Below are 5,742 nucleotides of genomic sequence, written 5' to 3'. Positions count from 1 at the left end.
GAGTGGCCATAGGAAGCAACACCTCTGACGGAGATTCTATTCTAAGCAAGCTGACAGACCACCTCAGTGAGGTGCCACCACGCTTTACTTCCTCTAGCCAGAATATTAGGCAAATCTGAAACTCTATCGGGAGAGGGACCAGACAGTTTTAAGAAGCCTGAAGGGACCAGAAACACATAGGATTCTCCCTCCTTAGGTCCCTACTGCTAGGGCTAAGGAGAAGAGGTGACATGGTGTCGCAGGGCATTGCTGTAAATTGGTATTGAGGCTATCGAATATCAATGTTTAGTTTAAGAGGAACAAGGCCAGGGAGGCCACTACACACAGACCATGTTGCCTGGCTTGAAACCCTGCTATAGCGGGGCGGAACATGCCAGTAAACCAAAGGCTCCTTGTGCTAAATGTCTATTTCCTACTCTCTATTGCACAGCCTTGCAAAGACCTAAAAGTCACTACCAAAGACCATAGCAAAGGGTCCAAGAAAATTCAATATTCTTCTTCCCCTTCCTCTCTAGCCCTAGTCCTAGCATGAAGATTATTTTTCTGTTCCTCGAAGGAGTGAAAAACGTTAGGCAGGAAAGCATGTACCTGCTGTGCCTTACGCATTTCACTCTAGCACAGGTCAGACCTTTGAGTGCCTTTAGCGAGCAAGGTGGATTCTTTATTAAAGGATCAGACCTAGACTTGGGAGGGTGTATGACAAGCCCCAAAGCAATTCTGGAGAATCTGGGAATGTAAAAAACCCTGAAACACTAAGGCAGGAGAACTCAACCCCTGTTTACAAGTGTGTTCACTGAGGACTTCAGACCCATCTATACCTCCTTGGGCAAGCTCATTAGAGAGCAGCCCTGGGCCAGGATCGAGGGTTATGAAGAACCGCCCCCAAAGACTATGTGCCCAGCACCATAAATGCTGGGCAGTGAGGCACCTCATGAGTTGTTTTAACCAAATTCATGGGTTGTGTCAACCATGCTGGGACAGGCTATGACCTGGAATGCCTAGGGAAGTTCTTCCTCGAATTTGGTTAGCAAACATGGAGTACAGGTGAATCAAAACCACACTTGACTTTGTATTCAAGTGCGATTTTATTGCACTTATTTATTTCCAGTGTGATTCATTTGTCTCAGCAATTGGACATCTGTGTCCACAAAATGGAGGGCATCCAGCCAAGTGTGAGAATGTTCTAATGAAGTTTGGAATTTGTGTGCAACATTTTCCATGCTCGGCTGAATTACTGGTAGAAAGAAAGATGCTGTCTAATGAAAAACCATCCCAGAAAGCAGCACAGGATACATTTTCCTGAGATTGCTAATGACTAAGCAGTTTATCCCTGCTTATTATCATGGCGGAAAAGATAAAGAGATGATATTGCATAAGTTGTATTAGCACCTTACTTTCGAATTGCTTTTTTAGTTTAACCCTTCCAGAGCCTCTTTTTCTACTTCCTCGTTTTGCCTTTGCAACTTTCTGATGAGAGGGGAAGACTTGTATGACATAACATTAAATAGAAAAAAAAATCACATATAAATAGGTTAAAAGACTTACTTTAGGGTTTCATAACTCCTGTTGATCAGTGTATCAGAGGAATCCTGGCAGGAACTTGGGATAATTTAAAGAAAATTTAATAAAGGAAATTACTACAAAGGCATGGGTGAAGGGTAGGAAAATCACTGCAGATAGTATAAGAGGCTGGGGCTGGTAAAGATTTGAAGGGGAAAAGAGAGGTAGCAGATATCCAAGGGGCCCCTATTAAGGGGGTGAACGTCAATTAAAAGATGCAGCCAGCCCAAAGCAAGCCTCTATGGAAACACCCAGGAGAATAAATATCCAACCCACCTCTCCTCTACACCCCTTCTGGCTTGCTGCTTGTGTCCTTGCTCTCCTCCCCAACCATGTACCAAACCCATCTGAAAGTTGGAACGCAAGGGAGCCTAGTAGTGAAGTCTAAAGAGTGAGGCTCCAAGGAGTATTACTGGGGAAGCCTGTACAAAAGATGGCCTGCAGAGTTGGCCTCAGAAAAAGCTGGGCCTTCTGTTATTAATTCCAAGATCCCTCAATGCTTCATCTGTCATTCACTTTTGTTTCCCAGATAACTAAGGACAAGCATGTTATAACCAGGGTTGTAACCACTCTTGCTGACTGAGTAACTATATTTCCTGGAGAAAGCCTGGCACAGGTGGTCTTCGGCTTTCAACTCAATATAATTAAGAAAGCATGATCGAATCCTGTAGTGTGAGCTACACACTGGGTAAATTTTTATGACAGATGCATCGGTTAATACAATGCTACGTTTTCTTATTGCTCTCCAAAGCATTTTCAATGTCTGGTCTCATCCCCAACACACACACACACACAGAGGCACATGTACACACTTCACAGAGGAAGACAGGAATGAAGCACAGTTTGTGTTTCTGCCTCAGATGCCACAAAGTTAATTTTAGTTGGAAAACTTCTTGACAGACTTCCAGGAAAATACCACCCAAACTGTGAATCTTCCGTTAACATCTGTCTGCCATTTTCTCAGTGACACCCAAAGCCGGTCTCTAAGTTCAGCTCCTCAAAGCTTCCTCTGAAATTAGTCACCTGGATGAGGCTCATGATAACACAAAAGCAGCTGTTACTAAGAGAAATTGTCATAAGTTTGGTGGTGGTGATAGTAAGAGAGCCAATAAGTAAACGTAAGTACACATGTATGATATGAATGGATGGATGAATAAATGGATGGATGGATGGGCGGATGGATGGATGGATGATGGATGGATGAATGAGTAGATAGGTAGGTAGATGAATGGTGTTCTCTGGAAGTTAGAAGAATGAATGAGGGGAAAGGATTTACCTAGCTCTACCCTCACTTTGCTTTGTGAAAATAAGCTTGAGGTTTCTCTAAACCCTGAGGCAAAGGGGACTCTGCCTGAAACTACTATGTTTAGAGAGGGAATATATTTTAGAATATATTTTCTCTCTCTTTCTCTCTCCATACACACACACACACACACACACACACACACACACACACACACACACAGACTTTACATCATGGCTCCCAAAGGCAGAACTTTGGACTTAAGATAGAAGTTATGGGAGGGGGATTGAACTCATCAAAGAAAGACTTTTCAGAGATATAAAGCCATCTAAAAAAGAAGTGGTTAAAACTCATAGAAAAAGAGATCAGAGACCAGTGATCAGATTTGTGGTTACCAGAGATGGGGGAGGGGAAGCAATGGAGATGAGAGATGGAAAATTGGAGGAAGGAGGTCAAAAGATTCAAACTTCCAGTTATAAGATAAATAAGTACCAAGGGTGTAATGTATAGAATGGTGACTATAGTTAATACTGCTGTTTGGTATATAGGAAAGTTGCTAAAAGTAGATCTTGAGTTCTCATCACAACAGAAACAAAAATATTTCTTTTCCTTTTTTTTTTTTTATATTTATATGAGATGATGGATGTTAACTACATTTATTTTGGTAATCATTTCACAATAAATGTAACTTAAATTATTATGCTGTCCACAAACTTACACAGTACTACATTCAATTATATCTCAATAAAACTGGAAAAAATAATACTTGAAAAAATAAAGAGGCAAAAAAAAAAAAATGTGGTTAGAACACTACCCATCGATATAGAGAGGATTATAGTGTCAGGCTGAAATTTACACCAGATGGAGACATTTCCCAGACCTAAGATTTCTGTTTGTAATTAAAAACTTATCTATACTTTGACAAACATTTCTTGAGCACCTAGTCTAGCCACATCTTCTGTGAACTTCTGGGAATATAGAATTTTTAAAAATGTGTTCTTGAGGATTTACTCTCAAGTAGCTAAGATATATGTATAAAAAGATTATTTCGATAAAACTTCAAATGCACAGCAGACACTGGGTGGATTTGAGTCTGGGCTGTCTCCTTTAGACTGAGTGTGTCCTCTCTGGGTCTCCACCAGCCACTGTTTTTCATTGGAGGCACTCTTTCAGCTAACAAAGCCTGGGAATTGCAATTGTAATAGCAATATCTAATCCTCATATGCTACCTAATGTGTGCAGGCAATCAGCCAGATGATTTCACATTTACTCACTCACTAATCTTTGCGAGAGATTAAGTGCTTTGTGTGAATTAACCAATTTGATTTTCACAGCAACTTTTTATTATTTCTCTATTTGATAGAAGAGGACACTAAATTATAAAGAGTCCGGGTGGCTGGCCTAAGATCATGAATGGTGAAAGCGACATTCAACCCCTGTCTGGTTCTACGGTCAGGACTTCTCCAAATCTCTGTCCTCCCAGAGTCTCCCCAGCACCTTGAGGCAAGTGTGGTCGTAGATCAGCTCATGCTGGGTGGGCCTCCAGGCATTACTGTCCAGGACCCTGTGAAGTTCTCCACCAGGATCATCACATTAAGCCTAAAACTTCATGCAGAACTGTCCAAAATTCTGGAGTACCTCTAGAACTGAACAAAATTCATAGATCCCAACATATGAAGTGGAAGAAATATATGCCATACACATATTTTTATTTTCTCTCCCTCCTTCTGATACGCTTTAAATTTGTTTATAGGCATCTTGGGAGAACAAACTTTGAAATGGAAAATGCAACCTTATAAATTGTTCTATCAAGAAAATTAGTAATTCACACCTTGGGAAGAAGGTCTCAACATGGCCCTGGTTGTCCTGGAGTCCCAACTGGAACTTCAGATAGTGCAGAGCTTGGGAAGATGGTCTGCTCTCAGAGAGAATCTGTGTGCCCTTGCCCTGGAGTTCCGAGAAGTCTGAACACATGGCAGTGGAGGAGGAAAATGTGGGAAGGAGAGAGGAAGGGGAAGTTGAATCTCTTCATTGTGATCACTAATTTCAGTAGATTTTAGCCCAAGCACCCTGTCCCCTGACAGAAACGGCAGAATCATCTGTGCCAAGTGATTTGAGGAATTCCAAAAATATGTGCCCACTCACCCCCACCCTGTTCCAAAAGATCATTGAGCCCGGGGCTGCTTTCCAGGACTCCTGAGGTCAGACAGATATAGGAGCACCTTGATTACCCACCACACTCCCTGCTCCTGGCTAGTCCTGCATCTCCTGCTCCCTCTAAAGTGCTCCTTCCATTTCTTTGGGTGGTTACGTAATTTAGGTGGCACTTCCATGAGCTGGTTGGAGGGGGACTGGAAGCCGGCGCTGCTGACCCATTCCTCCCCAGCCTTCAGCCCTTCCTCAGGGAACATCAGCATGGGATTCTTTATGTAGGGCATATCTGGGGACATGCTGAGCTCCTGTTCTCAATAAAACGTTGTTGCAAATTTGCTTGTCAGATCGGCTTCAGGAACTGATCTGGATGGCAGGGTGGTGAGAATGGGCACCCTCAGCATGCATGAGGGAGCACAGAGGGAAAGCCATGGGAAGAGAAGCAAAGGGAGGCAAACTCCCAGGGCCCTGGGGACAGACATCTCTGCCCTCAACGCCAAGGAGAAAATGGGCCCATCCATCTTGGGCACTCTAGCTAACCATCAGAAACCCCTGGATAAATAATTGCTGAATTGAATTGGCTTGAATTGACCAGCATCATAATTCTAATTACCACACCAAAAATGAGTTGAGTTGAGTTGAGTTGAGAGTTGAGTTGAGTTGAGTTTTGTTTTGTTTTAGGAAGCAAAGCATGAAAACATACTGGTTTCTTTGCTTTCAGCTCTATAAGCCCAGAGATGTCACTCAAAACCTAAGAGTCTGACATCGCAGGACTGGTTGGCTGTCTC

This window comes from Pteropus medius, unplaced genomic scaffold (assembly GCF_902729225.1).
Source record: "Pteropus medius unplaced genomic scaffold, Ma_sr-lr_union100, whole genome shotgun sequence".
Classification (NCBI taxonomy): domain Eukaryota; kingdom Metazoa; phylum Chordata; class Mammalia; order Chiroptera; family Pteropodidae; genus Pteropus; species Pteropus medius.
The sequence above is the reverse complement of the archived record's forward strand: the minus strand, read 5'-3'. Positions refer to the sequence as shown.